At 38.5% G+C, this 24181-nt stretch overlaps 1 protein-coding gene across 3 annotated transcripts in view; it reads right to left on the reverse strand.

The window, feature by feature from the left end:
- The window catches only part of KCNK2 (potassium two pore domain channel subfamily K member 2), a 161955-nt gene that overhangs the window by 110345 nt on the left and 27429 nt on the right, over positions 1 to 24181 (reverse strand). The gene's annotated exons all lie outside the window — the stretch shown is intronic.

The following is a 24181-nucleotide window of genomic DNA, read 5'->3' on the forward strand; positions in this document are numbered from 1 at the left end:
GCATATGCAGCATGTAGTCTAATTGCTGCTGAAAGAGCCCCAGTATATTTTAAGAGTCAGGTGTGCCTCAAAGTATATAATTTGATCCATTCTTTAAAGAAGGAAGACTTACATTGCTACAATTTCTTTTTTAATTCATGAGTTTCCTAAGTAGAAGTCACAAACCAGGCTCTCAAGTATCTTTTCTCAACTGTATCAATAGTTTTTGATTAGGACAAAGGAGAAGGGAATAACATACTCTTCACAAGGTTTGATTTTCTTTTCTGTACCCTCCTTTTTTTTTTTTTTCCAATTTTGTATCTTGTATCTCCCCTATCCATTTTTCCTTCCCATGTGGTGCAATATTATGATTATCTCAATTATGAATTTTGAAAAAGGACCCTGAGTTATTTAGTTCCCTAGCTTCAGTTGCACTTGGATTTGCTAAGTTCAGATGTCAGTGTTTTGAGGCATACTGCTTATTTTTTCTTTAATTCCTTCAAAATATATAGGTAGCATAATTATTTCGTATTCTAGAAAACAGGAATATTTGCGATAATGGCCACCTAACAAAATAGACAAGCAATGCTATTTTAAGTAACGTGGTGATATATCAGTCATATAACCTTATTCTGAAATTTCTGACATATCATCTTAAATATTTGAATATATGGAGAAGTGTTAAGAGAATTAATGTAATTATAGCTCTTGAACATTGTGGAATCCACTTGTAAATATAGATATCCAGCTACAAACAAATTAATATTATGTTCAGTAAAAGAAAATCTGGCTTGACCCTTGGGACTTTAACTTGTAGCCAAACATTTGTGCATGCTTCATTTCTGATCCACTACTTATAATTCCAATTCTTTTATGGTTAACGGATAAACTCCAGACAAAAAAGAAAACCATCTTAGAAAAAGAAAAAAGCTTCGGAAGACTGTGTTACAAAGAACTCAATCCCTCACATTTAATTAAACACAAACTTCTTTCATGAATTTCACAGGTTGGTAATCTGGCCCAGACTTTGGAAACTGACCCATACGTGACAGCACCAAAGCAATTACAGCACTCATGGCCAGTCATATGATGTAATTTCTTAAAATATTCATAGAAACTCTTAATATGGGGATGTGCCATATCTGAGTTGCTATGATAGATACCTCAATAGTTTCACATACCCAACTTTCACAACTTTCTACCAGAAGCTCTAAAATATTTAATATTTTGCTTAAAGCCCTGATGTCAGCCAAATATATTAGAACACCATTTTTTTTTATTTGATTTCTTGGTCCTTTGTTTGCAGTGAAGAGCAGGAAATGTGAATCACAGTTGACAAGGACCAAATAAAGCAAGACCATAATAGTCTTTTCGATTAACTTTAAAACTTTATACTTACCAGGAGCCTGATAGTTAAGCTTTTGAACAACTATGATGAAGGCATAGATACATATTGTAGGAAAATCTGCCTTGCAGCAGACTTTGCTGTGCATTATTTGATAATAAGTCACTGGTGTAAGGAGCTCTTTGGAGAACGTTTTCTATGTTGTACATTTTAAGTACAGGATCCCAGCTTCTCTGCAAGCAACTGCTTACAGCAACCATTCTCATCAACAAAGCTCCTCTGCTCCTGTTTCATTTGAAGTGATACAGGTCTTTTAATACAGATATGTGTCTCTTGTGAAAAGCAAACATTTAAATCTTGCCACCTACGAACCAACGACAGTCTATCCCACAGAAAACCAAGGCTCAGGAATTTTAGGTCAAAAATAAGTATGTTTTTGGAACTATAAAAAGTATCAAAGATGGTCAAAGCAAGCCTGACACTGTGATATGAAGGCATACATTATCAAGAGAGATTTTCCTCATAGCATATGTTTCTGCTCTAAATCTGCTTTGATTGCTTAGCTTTAATCTTTTTTCTTTTTTTTTCTCTCTTTTTTTTTTTCCATAGGCAAAATTGTATTCCTGGTGTGCACATCTACAAAAATGCTATCAGATGATCAATTCTCTTTATTTAGGCCATTTTTGATCATTTGGTTATTACACAAGCAAACAAATTACCTGTTCTCATTTCTGTAAGCTGTGTAACTCATTTCTGTGAGCAATTGGTACAACTCTCTGTATAAATCTTGTGTGCCTGCACTTCGTACTAACAATAATTAGGGGTGTATTAAACAAATTCACTTAATCTGAATCTGCTGCAGTTAATGAAGATCTTATAGTGTAAATTCATGATGGGGGAGATTCAGGCTCTATACATCAGAGTCTAATTAACAGGTTTTCTTGAAATTCCTGGAGGAACTGGAATTATGCTGGGTTATCTCTTGAGAATTGGGGTAGATGAAATTCTCTTTACTTTCATAAAATAATGGAAATATCACTATATTTGCATTACATATATATATATATATTAAGCCTATACAGCCATTACTCTGATTTCATGTATCTCAGTCTGCAACAAGTAGTCAACTGAGTTTTCTAGACTGAAAAAGTATTATGGCTAGTAGATCTTACTTCAACATCCATTTTGCCCTCACTGTTTATTTGCTTCCTTTCTGTTCACTATCCTCTTCTCTCCAAGCCTGTTACCAAAAAACTTTTTCAGGGTCTTTTTAGTATCTTCTATAGAATACATTTATACCAGAAGACAATGTCAGATAGGGCAATTTAGATTGAAAAGCAAGCAAACAAACAAAAACAACAGTATTAATTAGTCCCATAAGTTTATCTGCTTTATGAAGTGGCTTGGGCATTTTTTATTATTATTATTTTGCTTTTCCATGTTTCAACCTTTTATCTGTGTTGTTTTTATTCCTGTGTTGATCACAATTTGCAGTTGTGAATGTATTCCCCAAAAGCCTGAATTATTCATTTCAAGACAATTCAAAAATACTCTTAAACCTTCAAAATAGTTTTACCTTTTTCCTCTTTTCCATCAAAAACTACATTAGACAATTCCAGATTTCTCTTTCTGATTGAATTTTCGAACAAAAAATACAGCTAATTTTGTATGGTTTACCACAAACAGAACATCTCTCCTTTGCATACAGTGCATATGCATAGTAATCTATGCATTTGAGCACAGTAGCAATATATGTCTAGACCCAGAAGCATTTTCTCTAATGTATCAGAGAAGGTTTTTGCTGTGCTATATGAGCTGAGAGAAGACAATGCAAGAATATATTCAAAGTTTCAAATGTCTTTTTGTTCTTGTACCATCACACATAAATCTGTTGACATTTTGTTACAAATAAACTACTCAAATCGCTCTTCTCTGAAGAAGGTAATAAAAGCCTTTCCTGTTTACAAAGTTCAAGAAAGTTCAGATGTTTTTCTCACACCTAAGGCATGGAAAGCTACCAAAAAAAGAAGAGCAGGAAACACTTGTTTGTCCCTTGTCACATCACAAGACAATTAACACCGGGCTGGTTACCATAAATGTTAGGCTAAAGACATCCCCTAACTTCCTTATCTGGAGTAGCTGGCCTCAGTTCCCTGTATCTGAGAAAATGGGCCAGGTCCAAAGGTGGCCAAGGTTCAAACTCATTGCACAGCAACACACACAGCTGCCCCACAGGCAGGGCTGCTTGCCTGGCAAAGCTGCTCGCTCATAGTTTCATCCCTTAATCTGTTTCAGAAGAAATAAAACAATAATCCGTCCTCGGCAGCTTCCAAAAGCATCTTCTGCTTTCTGCTTCACCACCAAGTCAAACAGATGAGTTTCAGACGCTGCTGGAGTCGACTTCAACTAAACAGTCTTGTCCTGAAACAGACTGAGGGGTGCTCACACACTGGTTTACAGTGAGTCAGCGCTCAGTAAACCGTTGTTTTCTGCCTCTTAACTTGTAGTTCTCAGGTCTCACATCAGACACAACATCTGAAAACAGTCCTATAGGTAGGCTGTAAACACCCTAGTCCATGAACTGGAGAGGCAAATTCAGCATCTGAGCAAACAAGCCCTGAATAAGCTCAGGTAAATCACAGAGTCATAGAATCATTAAGGTTGGAAAAGCTCTCCAAAATCATCTGGCCTAACCATCACCCTACCACCAATGTCACCCACTAAACCATGTCCCTAAGCACCACGTCCAACCTTTCCTTAAACACCCCCAGGGACGGTGACTCCACCACCTCCCTGGGCAACCCGTCCCAATGCCTGACTGCTCTTTCTGAGAAGAAATGTCTCCTCATTTCCAACCTGAACCTCCCATGGTGCAACTTGAGGCCTTTCCCTCTAGTCCTATCACTGGTTACCTGTGAGAAGAGGCTGACTCCCAGCTCCCCACACCTTCCTTTCAGGCAGTTGCAGAGAGCAATGAGGTCTCCTCTGAGCCTTCTCTTCTCCAGACCAAACAACCCCAGTGCCCTCAGCTGCTCCTCACAGGACTTGTGTCCCAGGCCCCTCATCAGCTTCGTAGCCCTTCTCTGGACATGCTCCAGAGCCTCGATGTCCTTCTTGTAGTGAGGGGCCCAAAGCTGAACACAGCACTCGAGGTGCGGCCTCACCAGAGCAGGATACAAGGGGACAATCACCTCCCTGCTCCTGCTGGCTACACTATCCCTGACACAAGCCAGGATGCCGTGGGCCTTCTTGGCCACCTGGGCACACTGCCGGCTCATGTTGAGGCGAGCATCAATCAGCACCCCCAGATCCTTTCATCTGCACAGCTTTCCAGCCACTCTGCCCCAAACCTGTAGCATTGCATGGGGTTGTTGTGACCAAAGTGCTGACTGAACCTGAAGATATCTTTATTTAAATACAGCATGTTTTCCTGATTTAGATAAAGATATCAAATCTCTTTCTGTGTGTTGATGTAAATTTCCTAAAAATGTCACATTTTTTATATTCATAGCAGCTATGGCACTTGTAGGGATAAATTAAAAATGCACAGCTGACAGAATGACATCATTATCTCATTAGAAAAATATTCAAAGTAAGGTTTTTCTTTAGAAAAATCTTATCAGGGTAATTCTGTTTCTTCTGAAATCATTGGCAAAACAGCACTTTGGAAAATTCTCTCATACAACACTTAAGGAATAGAAATATAAACTATTTTTCTAAATAAACATTTGTCTACTTTCAAAGACATATGAATTCTACCTGAACAATACTCTGAATTCTTCACATTTGTCATAATGCCTCTCTATTCAGTCTCACATCATTTGACTATGGTAGGACTGATACTAGTCCATTCTACAGATACAAGTAAGGTGCCTTAGCTGTGCCAGAACTGCAAGGAGTAGGAATCAAACTGTTCGGGATCCTAACTTCAGTTCCTATATTACACATCTCCCTGTTATTGGTACTGTTGGAAGGTAAGATCATAGAATCATAGAATTATAGAATAGTTTGTGTTGGAAGGGACCTTAAAGACCATTCAGTTCCAACCCCACTTCCAAGGACAGGGATACTTCCCACCAGACCAGGTTGCCCAAAGCCCTATCCAACCTGGTCTTGAACACCTCCAGAGATGAGGCATCCTCAGATTCTCTGGGAGCCTGTGCCAGAGCCTCACCACCCTCAGAGTAAAGAATTTCCTCCTTACTATGAGGGTGGTGAAAAGTTTGCATATATGTACCTTCATTCAACAGCAGCATCACAGGCATAACCATACAAGTGGCACCACTGACTCCAGTTGCAGTGAAACTATTTGCTGATGACTGTTTTCTTCTAAGAAATTAGGATAAAATGGAGACATAGGAATTGAATTGTAGATTTTAGATGTAAAATTACATTTGTAAAGGACAGATAATCACACATATATGTGTGATAATCACACATTGAGTCCAGAGAAGGGCGACCAAGCTGGTGAGGGGTCTGGAGAACACGTCTTACGAGGAGCGGCTGAGGGAGCTGGGCTTGTTCAGCCTGGAGAAGAGGAGGCTCAGGGGCGACCTCATCGCTCTCTACAGTTACCTGAAAGGAGGCTGTAGAGAGGTGGGGGTTGGTCTATTCTCCCACGTGCCTGGTGACAGGACGAGGGGGAATGGGCTAAAGTTGCGACAGGGGAGTTTTAGGTTGGATGTTAGGAAGTACTTCTTTACCGAAAGGGTTATTAAGCATTGGAACGGGCTGCCCAGGGAGGTGGTGGAGTCACCATCCCTGGAGGTCTTTAAAAGACGTTTAGATGTAGAGCTTGGGGATATGGTTTAGTGGAGTACTTAGTGTTAGGTCGGAGGTTGGACTCGATGATCTTGAGGTCTCTTCCAACCTAGAAAAATCTGTGAATCTGTGAATATATGTTGACATGGAAAGTATTGCTACACAATAGGAACATCATACTACACTGGCACACAACCACAGCTGCAGTGAAAGTAAACAGTGACAAACTAAAAATGAGAGAGAAAATACTTTACATTGTGACAAGACTGTACAAGATCCACAATTAATTTAAGCATTTATATGACTATTTTTGTAAGAATAACCAGAATTATGAACTTGCTTTAAAAGTTGAAAAGAAATTAAATAATTTGTATCAATTCTTAAATAAATTTCCCTTTGTTAGCGTTTAAGATAAAGAATCATATAAAAGGACAAAGTGTGAATATAAAGAATTGGTATGGGAATACGATAATAGCATCAGAAAGGCTAAGAAGCAAAATGAGTTTTAAAAGCAACACGCTCCAAAGGGGAAAAAAGAAAAAAAAAAAAAGGCTCTATTAATACTTCAGAATTGAGTGAAAAACAAAGAGAAGCACAGATTCATTACTTCACAAGGGAAGAAACGAACAACAGATGACTCAGAGCAGGCTGAAGCATAAGGTAATAAGATAGACTATGCAATTAACAGAGTTGCAGATTTACCCACCTTGCTAAATTGGAGTTCCCCCCACAGACAAGACACCCCATGTCTCCATAGAAAATCTACATAACTGTGAGGTAGCTACGTTGACAGTCACAAATTTGGTGTTAAAATAAAATTTTTGCTGTGGCCATAAGGAAGTCTGGGAAGGAAAAACGAACCATTCCATCCATTTTACAGCGTGGTATACAGGTGTATTGGGTTTTAGGGGAAAGGTTTGGAATATGACAACATAGAAAAAGGATAGGAATAGGATAGGAATATGACAACAACCTGTGTTTCTATGAAAAGCACTCTCATCTTGAAAGATATTGCATCAGTCTCAGAAATGGCCTCTTAGCCAACAGCTAGGGGAAGGAATGAGTGTTCATGAAAATGGCTGCTAATCCAGAGGAAAGAATAGAGCATTAGAAGGGAGAAACTTGGGACACCGACAATTCAATTCTGTCCTGTTTTAGTCACGCACAGCAGCTTTCAGCTATTTACTACATTTACTCTTTCTTATAAGATCATCCTATTCAAAAGTACACAGAAATAGCCTTTCCTGAAGAAGCTGATCTCCTCATACAGGCTTGTAAACTGCCAACTTCAGTCCAGCCAAGGAAGGATTTTAAGAGCTGGGTTCTGTTCCCCGTGGATCAACAGAATGGGATGGATGCTGCCTGCAGCTAGATCAGCAGTAACTCACTGTGCTCAACAGGTCTGTATAGACAGGATTAATCTGAAGACTGTGAGACTGTATCACTGGAAAGAGACAGCATAACTCAATAGCCCTAGCATGAAGATGGAATTATTTACTGTCACTTTTCAGAAAGCAACTAGAACTTTTTTTCAATTACATGAGAGCACACAAGTTATAGAAAATATGGGTGCTTTTGTATACTTGAGGCAGATGGATAGCTGCTGTGTCTTAGAAAAACACAGAGCTGCATGTTAGAAAAACAATATCCCATAAGTTAGTATTTAAATATTTATATATCGAATAGGTGACACCAGACACTCAAACATCTTGCACATGTTGTTTGCATTAGATTAAGCTATTTTGCTTGATGATGGGAATATGACATTAGGAAATGATAATGAGCCTTTCTGAGTAGTCTGACTGCCATCCGTGTAGTATCTCTGGAGCAAGACTGGCTTCATAAGTTGCTTACATCCCCGGTACTTACTCAGAATTTCTGCCATAAGACTCAAATCTACTTTGGTATTATAGAGAGACGAGAAAACGTACCCAGGAAACATCAGTGCATGAATGGGTTGAAACAAGATAGTCCAATAGTTACATTTCTCTCCCAGTTCTGCTGGGCAGTGTATTGCAGGGGGTGTGGGTGGTCTGAACATCTCCGACCGCCTGCATCTGAAGGAAGGTAAAAGCTCCATAGTCCTTTGGAAAGACCAGGACTAGTAGTTCTCTCAGTAACGGTGTTAAGAAAATCCAAGCCTGCAAGTTGCCTATTATTAAATACGATGATTATATTAATGGACTGCCATTACAGATGTACCTCAGCCTTTCTAATGACTTCATAAGAATGGGGAACAAAATGGTTTCTGTTTCCCACAGAGTTAAATGTCAGATTTAATGGCCTGAAAGATAAATAAGAACCGAGCTGCTGAATCCATACTAGCATTCAGTATCCATGAAAAACAAAATGATCTCCATTGCACTTAAACAGAAGGCATTATATATTCTCAGTTCATAATCTGAAATTTATTATAATCTTTGCCCTGAAGGCAGGAGTAAACTGATGTATTTCCAGTCATTTCCGTACAAGTGGAGAGAATCGCTGCTCACAGGTGAATCTGGATAATTCTGAACCCAAATTACTCAAAAGGACAAGGCAGTGCAAAGTTGTTGTGAACTGTACCATTATTCCACTGACTTACAGGCAACTGGACTCTTACTTTGTGTTCTATAAACAGATTGTTAAAAGCATGGATTTTCTTCTACAATGACACAGTGAGATGCTACTGACTGTTATGCTTGAGGAGGGAAAGAGAGACTTTATTCTTCTCCAATTCACCAGGTGAGGGAAGAGTCAGACCAAAAATAGACCCCGTTTCCACTTTCTCTTGTCATATGCTTGTTCCACAGTCAGTAAGAAGTTATACAAAGATACAGGGGTGTCCTCTTACTCCTGTGCCACAAAAACATATATTTCAAGGGCAGCAACAGTCACACTAGATGAGAAGGAAGAAACACAGGCTAGGATGAATACAAGAGACAACTCCATCTCTACTGTGTGGACTGCAGCAACTTGGAAAAGCAAGCTAAATGCAGCAAAACTGCAGAAGCTTTCCTGCCTGTTGTCTGATGCAGAGCCATCAGAAGCTATGGCAGCTGCAATTGTTCTGGAGAGGACTGGGAAATACGTTGAGAGGGCAATGTAAGCAACTCAGCTCAAGTTTCCTTTTCATCACGTAGTATCAGGATAGGAACAATTAGTCCATCTCCAGCCTTGGCCTCAACTCCTAACCACTGCAACAGAAATAAATACTATTTCCCATGTTGCTGGAAAGCTTTGCAGCAGCTCTGTCACAATACTGGTAGCAAGAAAAAAAAAAAAAAAAAAAAGGTCTCCAACTGCTTTTAGCCTACACCTTCCCAATGATGTGCAAACTACATCCGTCTGACCTTCCCTCTCACCAGCCTGTCACTTTATAGATTGTTCCTGCATTTCATCCAAACATTACCAGATTACCAAACAAACAACCAAATCATCACAAATAATCCAAAATCCACTTCAAGGCGCTAAATGTAACAATGTGATAAAATGGTACCTATTACATTACATTAAAAATCCAAGCACCTAAAAGCAAGAAAATGAATAATTAAGAACATCAGTCTTCTGCTGCCCACAATAAAGCCACATTATGCCTATTTCATCACATTGCCATTAACTGTCACACTTTGATTGTTTTTAAAATGTATAATTTTGTTTTCCTGATGTCAGTAGCTAAATGTGTTCACTGAGAAGAGTGGGATCTGAATGGAAGGTACCTAGAAACAGCTTCATTAAAGTTATTAAGGAAGCATTAAAAAAAAAAAAAAAAAAAAAAAAAAAAGAAGAAAAAAAGAAGAAGGAAAAGGAAATATTTCTTAGCTTTTAGAAATAGGTTGTACTGAATATTAGCTTTTTACTGATGTCTAATAGGGAATGAAGGACATAAGGCACATTAACTGAAACCCATAAAGGAACGGAGTTCTAACAGAACCAGAAAGTGTAAGCCCAAAATACAGAGACTGTCAAATGCAGGATGGTCTTTTAGCCCAGAGATAGAATAGCTGCTCCAACCAAGACTTCATAAAATTGGAAATAAACAGATAACCATCCCCACCACTAAATCACAGCATTTTTCACCAAGTTTCTCTTGCACCTAAGTAGTCATATCATACCTTTAGGAGGAGGGAATGAATCACCTGCTACTATGTTGATTCAAAATCATTTAAATTAGAAAGCCTAGTCTGACCTCTTTAATATAAGGAAGCTATATTTCAACCAGACCAACCTGAAGTTGTAGCACAAGGCTGATATAAAAAGGGTTTCAATACACACTATTAGAAATATTTATAATGCAACAACATTAGTCAGCTTTGCATTCTCTTTTGTTTAACTGGCAAGAGACATTTGGTAGAGCTGGACATTTCAAAACAGTATGAGCAATTCTGAATTTTACAGTCTCACATGCAAGAATTGGGACCAAACCTGAAGCCATTTTCTTTACAAAATGCATGGGAACTGCGCCATTCGCTTCAGTGTTGTTAGAATATCAATGATGTATCCACTTAATCCAGAGATTGAAACATCAGGGCTGGATTATGCATTTTTGCCCATGCACAGCCTTTCTGATTTGTTTCTGTTTAAGCAGAACCCTTTGCAGAACTAGGAGGCAGCTCATACTATTGGAACCATCGTCCTGAGGGGAGACAAACACAGTTTTAAAAGGATTCAGGTAGTATGTGGATAAATACATGAAGGAGCTGAAACTTGAAGATGGATATCGCAAGCTGAAATAGATCAAATAGAATTATTCATCCAGTTTCAAACATTGATTAAATCCATAGATAGTGGCTGAGGGCTGAAGCCAACACAGATTTACAACTAAACAAAATTTACTACCAGAAATAGTTCCATCAGTGGCCCTCGGCACAACAAGCTGCAGTTTCCCATTCTCTCATTTCTGAGATATGCTTGTTTAATATCTCAATAACTTGTTTATGTCAGGGAAGGGGAGAAGGGGATTTCCATTTTTCTAACCTGCAGTTCAAAGTCAATAGATATTTCTTTGCTTTTATGCATAAAACTGTATTTATTTTTTAATAACATAAATATATTAATTAAAAATATAGCTCCAAATATTTCCTTAAGACAATGTTAACTAGCAATAGATAAATATGGATAGATTGTTTAAATTCTTGGAGCTGTGATAGGAGCAGGCAGAAGTTACTTTCTGTCTTTAGTATTTTATAGTTGGCCAGATCTGAATAGCTGCTATTTGCAACTCTCATGTATTAGGTCATGGCCTTTGTAGGAAGCAAGATATCTGACTTTATCAATCAATAGTCTAATGTGATTCAGAAAGTCATATGTCCCTATCTCTTTTAAAACCCAAAGAAGTATAAATGTTACACAAGCGGATCTAATAGAATCAGGCTACTTTCATGGTCTAGTTCTAACATACAAGGCAGAATGCTACTGGTGCTCCAGGCATAAACTCAATAACATCAAATGGCTCTCGAAAGATACAGCCTGTTGTTTTTGTTCTGCCTATCAAGAGTTTTGTTAAGAGAAGCTGGGTACTGTTGAAATGTCATGGCTTTGCAAGCTGCCTCCTTTCTGATGACTACTTCTTATGAACTCTGGTCTGCCAAACTGGAGGAGTAAGGCACAGCAGAATGCCCTGCTAAGTGCTATGATTTCTAGTACAAGCAGAATGTATGCATATATGTTATTCATACTGAGATGACGTTTGGGGCACCAGAAAAGCAATGAGAGGCACATTGGTTTTGCCTGTTTAAACACAGAAAATATTCAGGAAATGTCAAGTTTGACATGTGCTTTGAGTTTCCCAAAGGATAAGGATCTCTTAGGTTGGTTCTCCTTCTACTTATATTTGTTTTTCTATTGCCAGAATCATATTTGCTGCAGTAGAATCACTCTTAATTTACTTAAGTGTGAGATCATAACTGTCTGATTCCTCTGTTTAAAATCAGCATTGTTGTGATATTTTCAATACTTTAAACACTTTTATGATATTCAAAAAATATCTTAGTCTTCCAAAAATTGCTCTTCTTTAAGTTGTTTTGGTCAAGTTCCAAACTTCATGTAATTTGTGTTGCTAATATTACCTCATTTCCAAACAAGGCTTCATGCATTTTTTCAACTCACGACCTTTCTTAATATAATCACTATAATTGTACTTTAGCAAAGGCACTTGAATGCTTGAGAAAAATATCTTATTAAATCCATGATAAAGTAGGGACTGAGCAATTATATGCTGGAAGGGGAAAATTCACCAGCAACTGCACATTACAAAGGTTGCAAAGTGCCTTGATGAGCTGACTGTGGCTCTCTGATTGATGAACAGCAGTAGATATGCATAAAAGAGTGTGGGTGCCTCCAGCTTGTCTCTGCCTTCAGTGAAGTCAGAGAAGAGGGAAAACAAACTGCTTTATAGAAACCCACTCTCTTGCCTGGACTGATAAGCTTACAAAATAAATGATATGCATTAAACATAAGTAAGGGCAATACAGAGAGCATATGTCTTCATATATACTATGTTTCAGGATATTCACCCAAATTCATCTCCTGTGCTGTTTCTGTGGAGCTATTAACAAAGGATAAACGTAGCTCAGTGTTGAATTGTATTCTGATCTGAACAAGATCAGAGACAATAGCTGTGTGAAAGCGTAGGGCTCAGATCCACTCCCTTAATCCCTGGTGAAGAAGTAGTACAGTTTCGGCTGAAAGGGTATCCAGGCTGCTGTGTCAGAAGCAAGCAGGTAGATTACTACAAGCAGCAGGAAACATATAGTCCCAGTGACAGAAGACACCAGCAATGGCGTACTAAGCAGAGTTTGCAGAGACAAGTATCCCACCTGTGTCTTAGACTCCATGGGACAACCAGATGTCAAGCCTACGTGGCTTCTTTAGCTGCCAAAAATGTGGAAAAACCTTAATCATATGAATTCAGCAGGCAAGGAGAGCTGTGAGAAGCTATAGAAGAATCACAGGAAAGCACTTCTCTCTCTTTGCAATACCTGTAAACCCCAGTGCCCACACTGCAAAACACTCCTGAAGAGCATCCCCTAGAAACAGCATTAGCTTCAGCGGTTTCTAAAAGTGAAAAGAAGTGTTTAAAATAACAGGATTTCCACAGCATAGAAGAACAAATCTTTAAGGGTTAGGGGGACAAAAATGTTATATTTAGAATTTTGGAAGGGAATGGCCTTCCATTTGTTGTTTTTGGGAATGGGTACGATCAGCCAATGGAGAACTGATATGCGAACACTTTTATGTCAAACCTTTAAATGTATGCACTGATTTCTTACCTACACTCTGCTGTGTTTCACAGAAATCCCATGCCAATATTATTCAGCTATGGCAGGAATAAATAGTGGGCTACATTATAACACTACTATAGCAACAAGTCCTCCACTTTTCTCCCCTCCAATAACTCCTAGAAAGAGTTGTATTTTTCAGCAATATACCGGTGTTTTCTATAGTTACAACTTACATGTCATGACTATTACATGCCGCATCAATGGCAAAACTCCACTAACTGGAAAAAAAAAAAAAAAAAAAACGAATAGTGAATTCCCTGGAGAAAAATCCACTTTTCTATTGGTAACAAAATAACCGAGTCCTGAGACTGCAGTGAAGGCAATACTAATTCTCACCACTATATCACAGAGAATTTCCTACTAAATTACTTCTGTAGCTTAAAAGTTAAACTCCCGGTGATTCAAGAAAATGGGAATTTTCACACCTGTTTCTTGTCAGCTGTGGAAGCCCCTTTCCTGCCATTTTTTTCATGAATATCTTTCCACTATTGTCTCTCTCTGATATGATAAATAAATTCTTGTGGAAAAAAAAAAATCACATTGCATACTGGTCCTTTAGGACTTTGCTGCTTACAAAGCTGTTCAAATTGCTTCAGTATTTAACTGTGATCTGACCCACATCTATCAAATACTGAAAGTAGCTGCTTTTTATCAAGGTAAGGCCAAGAAGCATTGCACCAAACCAAAGTTACCATGCTTTCATTTACATACTGCCTTAAAGCTCAAGAGCCCAAACAATTCCCAGCACATCACAATTTAGTGGACAACTCTTGCTCTGTTTCACTCTCCTCTCACCGTTTCCCTCTCTGTGATGTAAGTCAGACTTGTAAAGCCTAATTACCTTGCAGATGTTCTCACAGAAAGCTATCCTAAAACAAGTCAGTTATCATCTGGATGCTCGTAACTGGAACATGGCCCTTTTGTGCATGGGTCTAGTGCAAGGAGAAGATTACAGCAATCTGTAATGCAGCCCCATAACTCAAGAAGCTCTTCCCTTTGCAATGAGATCAAAGGTATCCTGGCTTTGGTATTTAGAAATCTAGATACCGATTAAAATTCTGGAATACTCTGACAACAGCTGCTTTAAACAGAAGTTACCAGATGGTAATATTTGTGTGGGTACCACATAGTCTGGCAAGGAACAAACTAATGATGCACAAAATGCTTTGATGCACAGCCTTCAAGCACTAAACTTAAAGTGATATGAAGCTTCATACAAGGATTTGTCTGCCCTGCTTTTCAGTTGTGTGTGAAATAATTTTTAACAATACAAATGTACAGGTAAGGAGACACAACGTTATTTGGCATCATGTTTTGGGGATTAAAATGAGTACCATCTCTCAGCATGACTAATATTTGTGAATTTGTCCGTAAATTTTGCAAAAAGCTACAGGCCACATTTTAGATGTATTGCAGTTAAGATTTCCCGGTGGGTGTTTGGAATATAAAAATCCAGCAGTCAAATGGAGATTACAGCACAGGCCTCTTTCAATCATATTTGGGAAATGAAACACGATGACAGCCTAAAAGCCCATATCCAACAAAGTCTGTCAAGTTAAAGACCACAGGAAAACTCAGGAAATGCTACTCATATGGGTATATTATCAATACAAACAAGACTAGAGTTGTACCCTACAAAGGTTTTAGGACAGAAAATTCCAGGGCTATCTGCTGTATGTAGGTGGATAAGAGGCTCTGATTAAATGTCTTTGGTAGGGATGATGTGATTGACAACAGAAGAATGACGGAAAGAGTAAGAGGATTTCTTGTATGGTCTTGCCACGATGTGTGAAGACTCAGAAGGCCGTAAGCATCACCTATACCTTATTGTGTTTTTTTTTTATTTACTGAAGACATCCACAGAGCATGGTGCATGCAGAAGTAAGAAAAGTAGCAGTATCTATAAAACTGTGTGCTGTTTAAAGGAATGTATGACAGTGGTCTACTTTTCCACTCTTACTCTAGAGTTCATGTACTGTATTTGTAACCAACCTGGTCAAGCTAAGTGCAAAGCTAAACCCAGCCTTCAGATGCACACCGATTTCTTTTTTTTTTCTTCTTTTTATTCCAACACTGAGCATGTACAGCACAAAAATAGGAACCTATGTAAAGTATATACATTTACAGCTCAGGGCTCAGGTGGAATCTGCATGAAAATTGCTCTGGGCAGGTAACCTTGCTGTTTTCCATTGCAATGCTGAAACTTTTATCAAAGAACACAAAATAGTGTTGAGTGATTAGTTCAGCATTTTTGCGTGCTGGAAAGCTTAATGATATTTTGAAATATTTTTTGCACTAAAAAGTAAGTGTGGCAAGCTTGCTTTGCATTAAATACTCATTATTTCTCATAATTTATATATTTATTTATTATTAAATAAAGCAGAAGTCTGCTAACAAGTAACAGATAATCAAAGCTCGACCAAAGTCAGATAAATTATAATAACCATTATAAATTATAATGAACATATACCTCTATAAAGCACGACTATATTACACATTAATATTATTTGTGCTCTTAGGAGAGACTCTCCTAAGTATACATATGCTAAACAACTGACTGTTTAAAATAAACTAGACTAAAATTCACTATAGATGATCTAAGTCAGTTACTGGTCTGTGACTCCAGTGATGGTCCTTTTTTTCCTCTATCTTGCTATTTAGGACTTCTGAGAAAGAAATTAGAGTGATAATTATTGTCCCTAGAAATTTAAGACAGAATAATCGCATCAAATCGTAAAAACTTATTTATGTACTTTTTCATTTGTTCTGTTGGACCATTTGTCCAGGATGACTATTATATTCAATATCCTCAGTATATTAGCATCCCGCAGTAATGTATTTAACTTGGGCATGTTTATTATATTTATTAACCAAAGGACAAAAATAATAGAATGAGATGCAATAGAATACATACATCTTTTGTGTAGTTAGCAGGCAATATATTTAATTGTTTCTCCTACATGTATGTTGATTTAAATGAGAGTCAACAACAGATTCTAAATCCAATACAGTTTACTTGGTACAGACCACATTCTGTGCCAGGGGTCTGAACAACCCTGAACTTAAGTACTGCTGTAACCATACAACTTTGCAGCCACAGTGAGAAGTTCCCACTGGAAAGCACCTGTATGTCTGCACTGGGGAAGGAAGAAGTGTCCTACACAGCCCTGCATCCATCAGCAAGAACTAAGTCACATAAAGTTCTGTCCACCTGTTACACATGGCACTGGTGCATGAAATCTGGCTCATGTACTCCTGTTGTTTTCCCAGCAACTGAAGTATAAAAAGAGCTCTTGTGCAAGTGTGAAAAGCCAGAGTGCAGTTATGTTATCCGAAAGAGCTGGAGGACTAGACAAAGTATGGGAAACTTACAAAATGACCAGTGCTAGAAGGCCAGAGGCTCGGCAGCAGCTGAGACAAGTGCCCAAGGTCACCGTCGCTGGTGACACTCCTGGTGTGAAGCCATCAGGTGAGGACACGGGAGGCTGGCACAGCCAGGACATGGCATAGCCTATTCCCATTCATAGAGGAGAAAAGGTGCAGTTCCCGAAAGATCAGCCCAGACTAAAGGTCCAGCCAGCTCAGTACCTACCTTTGAGAATAGACAGAAGTATGTACATTGAGCAGAGGACAACAGGGTAAGAAATAAATCATCTCTCTTGGCAGACCCTCTCAGATGTATCACAATACAGTTACCTTTTTTTAAATGGATGAGTCGTCACTGTTTTACCCTGACTTACTTCATCAACACTTCTACTTTCCCCAGAGATGGGTTTAAGCCACAAACTTCCCATGCAGCTCTAAATTCCCCTGCATTTTCAGATGAGGATACATGCCACAAGTTTTAAATTTATTTTCCCATAGCTTGGAAATTATTCTTACAAAACAATAGTTCTCTACATTAAGTGAGCACACGTTTTATTCTCTTAAACTGTGCACAATTGTACAATCAAGCTGGTTCTATGCTGTTTATTATTAGTTCTTATTATTAGGCATGATTTCACTTTGATCACATCCACATGAAGTCACTGTGGATCTGCCACAAGTATTCAGAATGACAGAACAACTGGCTTTCTTTTTAAATAGTGAATGAAGAGTGATGAAAGTAGAGAAAATGTGCATCCAACATACTGCTGGAATTTAGATGCAATAAAATACCTAAAATGTTAAAGGATCTTAGGGCCTAAGGAGATCTTTTGTCTCCTGAATTGTCATAGGACTTTTTTTTTTGAGTGTCAAACAGGACTGGGGTTGGAGAAAATACAGAAGTCATTTAGAGCATTGCAGTCTTCAGACAAAACGTAGATGAAAATTGTAGAAACTCTGGAGGTCATCCTACTGTCATTGAAACAAATTGCAAAATTATTGCAAGACAGAGGGAGAAGAAGCCAGCTATCTGATAAGTTATTAAATACCAAGCACTATTTAAAAGTACACAATTTCTTTGATACTCAGTCTTCAAAGCAATTTGTCATACACTATCTAGTTAATTTTCATAACATAAGTACTGATTCTACATTTTGAAAATAGAGTAACTAGGGACAATTTAGCAATCCTCTAGCAAAAGTGGGGTAACTAAGCCACAGGAGGTACCTCATTCTTTCTGGCTATGAATAAATATCAGTATCAGTTTTTAAAAACAGAATTTCTTGGCTCCTCTTCTTGAGGAACATATCCAAAACTCTATCTCACTTTCTATGCGGCATGAAAACAGAACTAAAACAACACCAGCACCTTCTACCTTGTACTATGCATTTCCCTTCATTTTAAAAATATTTCATATAATTCTATTCAAGCTAAATGGAAAGGACATACAGTCTGGATCAGAAAGTGACAAACATAGTACTCCCCAAGGTCATACCCTCATTATTTTTATTATGCCTGCACTAGACTGCCTGCTAAAATATTACCTTATAGGTTAACTTCAGAAGATCCTGCTTTTGCAGGTCTATTTGTATTAGCATGCAACAAAGTCGTATAAGGCTTGCTAACCTTTTGGTCGTCTCTGTACACCTTATGGGCAGACAGCAAGTACAACCAACTCAACTCAATCCCTTACCTCAAAACTGCTGAGATCCAATAATTTCATATCTTTGTAACAGGGAATTCATCTTTAACCCACAGCACTGCAACATTAATTGAATCTACAGTGGGCTTAATGTCTTAGCAAATATCCCAGATTAAAATTTCAATTACTTGTTCTATCTTAATAGCAAAGAAATGATAATAAAATAGCTATAGGATTAAGTAGTTATTGCCTAATGCTTCCAGTCTTACTATGATTTGTACAAATTCGTTACAGGTAATTCCAGATCCCAATTCTCACAGAAGAAAAATGTAACTCATTTTTGTTAAAAGATAATGCATTATGACAGGAAGCATTCCTAGTGATGCACAGGTCCTAACAAAAATAGCAGCTGGATTGAACAGAGGCACAGTGCTCCTTAAAGACATTTAGCAAATGGGATTTTCTTGTCAGTGTGCACCTGCCATTTTTAAGTGATCCCTCTGCAAGAACCTCTGCAAGAACCTCTGCAAGAATGGGCAGATGGCGCTAGGTATTTCCTAGGGTTATGAACACCAATATCTACAGGTAAACATAACCATGCTAGGCATGTTGCTTTTAACAGACTAATATAAAAATATGATCCTCGTTTATTTTACAGAGATGTGCATAGGGGTTTTCATTTTCCTAATCTGTGTTAATCCAGCATAAATTTGACCTCAGCATGAAGCTACCATGACCAGAAAACAATGATCTCTTTTAATTACTTGTTTCCCCTTCTGTTTAGACCAGCAAAGTGCATTAAAATGTCTTTTAAGTTGGGGTATTCCATGTCTTGCTAAATGCCTGTGACTCTAGCATTTATACCCACTTCACAGTCCCTTTATAGCTTCCTGTGTAGGTAAAGTGGGTTTCGCACAAATGAGAGCCCAACTCCAAATATAGACAGCCGTGTTTAGCGCTGTGTTTGTTACCACATTAATTTCCTGCATTCCTGTTCCAACATGAATGTCATTTCCCAGTGCAGAAGAGCTTCAGCTGTAGACAGTTCACAGAGATTAGCCTCAGGCCACTAATATTCTGGAATAAAAATGTTATTCTTTCCTTTGAGACCAATGCCATCTCTGGAATGAAGGCTGATGTGTCAGCATACAGACAAGGATGCTAAGTATACTTTTTGGAGCAGGCATTCCCAACATTTTCTTAGCAATCGGAAAGATTATTCTTTCTGTGGCATCTGTACTGGAATTACATATTTTCAGAAGAAAAGGAATGACTTTGAGGAATGATTGGTTCCTCTCCTTTATTTCCCTCTACCACCAAATGTTTCCAGCCCCTTCCCCTTACTCTTGGCAGGCTGATCACTTTCATTACCTCCCTATTTAAAATTGTGAAGGAGGAAAGAATGTTTTATTGGTGCCAGGGAGGAGTGGTTGCAAGGGACAAGGGAAGGGAATGAGAAGGAAAAAAAAAAAAAAAAAGGTGAGTGGTGGTTAGGTTTGTTTTAGATTCCCTATCTGTGCAATAAAGATCCACACCACATCATCATCCCATAGCACATATTGTCTCATGTAGAGTTAAATCATTTTTTAATTTGGAAACTTAACAATCAGCAAGAATGCTAGCTGGCAGTACACAGCAGCTCCTTCATCCAAGGAAGGATTCATATCTCCAAGAAGGACATATTCCTTCTGCTGTCAGTGAGCCATTTCCTACTTTGTGCCAACAAGTCTGCTGAAGGCCTGTCAGTCAAGACAAAACACAGAGATCCAAAAATATGGTGTACATTTGGCCATAACTATCCCCACAGTCAGCTACAGAATTATAGGAGATAGTGATAGTGATTGTGGAAGTTATGGGAGAAAAGGTGATCTCCAGTTCACCAGAGTGCACGAACGTGGAGGAGATATGCCGCTTATACTATCCTGAATGCACCTTACCTCCACACCCACATTCACACACGTCCATAAAAAAACAGTGCTGAAACTCCCAGCGCAACAGGCTGCATTGCACTGCAGCCCACTATGCTACTAGACCCATCCTTCCACAATCATCTGGGATGTGTTTTGCATGCAGCCTGCCCGTCCTCACTGTACAGCACCACATGCAGGGCTGTCCCTCTCCCACACTGTCCTTGTTTCAGTTTTGGCATTTCCTAAGCGTTCCTGCTTTTCTCAGTCCCTCTGTGGAGGTGAGGTCACCACTGTATCATTGCAATTGTCCAAGGGCAGCCATTCTTACCTTCACATCTTGCACTGGGGTCTTCACCAACAGCAGCTGACATAGCTCATGTGACCCATGATCATAAGCCATGTATATCATGCATGGCATTGGCTTGGTTGGGAAGAAGCTTTACTTGGAAACAGAAGAGTGAAGAGAAAAAGACGTATGTACCATTCATCTCTCAGATATGTCTGGAGGTACATGTTGCTGCAACAGATTTACAAGTAAACCAATATTTTTTTTCAATTTGTTTTCAGTGCTCAGGGTTATTTTTGGCCAGGAATGTTATTCTTTGAGTGTCTGAGCTCCTCTGGAGGCTTCTTCTTCCTGTGAACCATGACTGGTTCACTGAGCAGCCTCCAAGTCCTGTGTGGTAAGCTATCAATTCCAAGAAGAATGAGTCAAGTGTTTGCCCACATGAAATTCATTCCCTGTTATTTTAGGAAGAGGCAGAGAGGCTCATAACTCATTGTCATCATTGCTGGGAAGCAATCACCAGGTCTCTTGCACAACGCAGAGAAGAGGGCTTCATAGTGATTTAAGCAACATAATGTTACAGCAAGGTAACACATGACATAGCAATGCCGTGGAATGTGCCATTGTCATAAGAATTAAATACTTCAGTGGATATTCCTGAACTTCACTTCAACAGGGATCACTCATCTGCATCCAGGTTGAGATTTTTTTGAAAATTTCATAAAACAGACTCTGCTAATTATTTTTAAACAAGTTAATGAAATAACTACATTACTAAAAAATCATAGCAATAATCTGAATTGCCCTCAATACTGTGAATTAAATCCCACAGTTATCCATCAGCATAGTCACTTTTCCTTTAAGCGTGAAGGGCTTGGAACCTTGTAGTCCTGGGTTTCCTTTTGGAAAGGGTAAAGCTCAACCTGCAAAACTGTATTAGATCTTGCCTTTCTCTAAAAGAGACTAAATCTGTGTTAATCCTTCCTTTAGCTGTGCAGACGGATATTCTGCAATTAACGTAGAAAAGCGATACTCGTAAGAGTCCCAGGTGAAGGTGTTAAGCCCCCCACTCCAAGCCTAACCTCATCACAGGGCCTAGAAATAATCTCCTCTACTTGAGTGCCACTGCAGAGACTAAATTACTGCAGTACTCCATATGGCTGGTGGATGGGTTCATCCAAGCTGAGGTACTTTACAACCGTAATGCCTAATTAGCTTCATGACTCCAGGACCTACCAGAATCCACCAGCCCTGTTTACAAAGTCTGAGAATGATGGTGTGCCCTGAAACTGGGCATCGAGCACAGACTTCTTGCACCAACTCCCAAATCTTGCCTTTTCTTATGGGGTTGCATTTAGCCATGTAGTTTCCTATGAAGGTTCGAGGGACAGTGTGCAGACGCACACTGAAACAGTAAACAACACAGAGTACAATGCCATAGAAAAAGAGAGTGGCAAATGGTAACTGTAGCTGCAACTGAGGCTAAATTTATTTCTAAAGCTTCTCTGTCAACAAGCTATTTAAGGCTTGTTGCTATATTTTTATCCTTCCTGCTGGTTTGAGTTTCTGGATCATTACTGCAAATTAATGATAAAGATATTAGTAAGATAGACTTCCTTCCAGTGGTTGGAAACATGTATTTTAGAAACATGTTCCTCTACTATTTTATTGCAGCCAGAAATTAAAGGTTTCCAAGAATCAAATCAGGCTATTTATATATTAGATGAGAAACACAAAGGATAGACATTACTTTTAAAATTTCAGCAAGAAGAAGAGTAATTTATAATTGCACCATTAAGATGTACTCTGGAGATAAATGAGCAGATGTAAGTACATTTTTAAGTACCAGTCAGATTATTTTGGTTATGAGTGAGAATACAGATTTTGTATGGTATGTAGTTTGTACCAAATAAAAAAGACTATAAAAAATAATCTGCAGTCTTTACGGTGTGTTTGAATTTGCAAGGTGCATAATCTCCACTAATGTTCACAGGGTAGTCTAAACATTGGCAGTTGGTTTGTTCTCTTGAGTAGTAAAACTTGTGCTGTAGAGATCCCCTTAAGAGAATGGACTCCCTCCTCAGTGATAAATTTGTTTGTGGCAACCACAGACAATAATATTTTTAATTTCCTGTACTGCAAGTAGCCTTCACCTAATAGATTGAATGTCATATTGATTCAAATTGGATCCTTTGCTACTGCGATCACTTCACAATGTAAGAGGTCTGTTAGTTAAACTCATGTGACTGCAGCTTCCTGGAAAGAAAATTTACTGTAGTAAAGCCACAGAAAACTGCAGAGAAAAATCCAAGCACAGTACACCCAGCTTATAATGTCCACTAAAAAACACACAGGTGGGAAGAAAGCAGAGGACTAAAGGATAACACAAATTTCTGGGAAAATCCCACAAGTTCATTAAGATTGACAAAGGTTAGAAGTCTCCAATTATTTATGTTATAAATATTTATGCTTCTAAAGCCTCTGAAGAGTTTTTGCAGCACATTTACATTTGCAGTCTTAGTCTTGATGTTTGTTTTACTCCAGCATTGCCAGCCATGTTTGGACTAGTCCTGTACACAAAGACTGTGACTAAAGAGTGTAGTCAGGCAGCTATAGAAGCTCTTCAGACCTCTTTCCCTGCAGTGATTCAGCAAGAGGGAGACTTCTATAGATTGGTTTAGGTTTTAAGATGAAATAGCATCTCACTTTTGCCTCCCTTACCAGTCCTTTGGGTGTACCACATGGAAGTAGGGAAAAATTCCCTGGTGTTAATCTGTTTGTGCTTTTAAGATAGAGGAGGTGGAGAGAAGTGAAGGAGGGAGGGAGAAAGGGAAAGAGGAAGGGCAAGCTGGTTAATGTTTTTCTTTTGGCTTGTTTTTATGAGTCACTCCACTAAGTATTTGCATTAGCAGGTCTCCTGCTGCTGCTAGATCATTCAATTGTTTGTTTAGTTGCTGTGTCTCTTGAAAAGTCCAACAACACTGAATTTTTATAAAACTTTGTTTTTTACTAAATATTTAAATCTTTAAGAACCAAACAATTTCCCATCACTGTGGTCCTAAAGCAACAGAAGTCACCCCAAACTCAGTGCTATTACTCATTTGAGTAAAAGTTACAGAACAAAACTGATATTTATTGTTACCTTTTCGTGTTTTCTCCTGATTGAGTTTTATCAGAAAAAGTGAAAATAAGAACATAACTGAAATGTCACAATAATCAAGTTCAAAGTTCAAATCTTTTTATTCCAACTTGTGAATTGAAATAAAAAATTCTTAATCTCAAGCGACATTTGCAAAACCAAACTCTGAGTACAACTTTAACCAAATTCCTTCGAAAGAAGGAAATTCCTTCTCTCTTCAGGTAAGAGACTAATATTGCTTAGAAACATATCAAATTAGATTCTGCATAGGCCCTGAGATTGTCATTTCCTTACTCCTGCAGAATAGGGTCATCAGAAAATCTTGCTACTGAGTTGAACAAGATTAGGACTGTAAGCAAAATTTTACCACAGCCAGAGTGAAAAACAGCAGCTAAGTCTGAGGAAAGCAAAGGTAGCTTTCCTACAAAGAAAAAAAGCAAAGGCAGCTTTTTCTGTCTTTATGAGGATAACCAGCATTTTTTTGTTTGATG

Source organism: Anser anser (genome assembly GCF_964211835.1).
Source record: "Anser anser genome assembly, chromosome: 3".
Taxonomy (NCBI): domain Eukaryota; kingdom Metazoa; phylum Chordata; class Aves; order Anseriformes; family Anatidae; genus Anser; species Anser anser.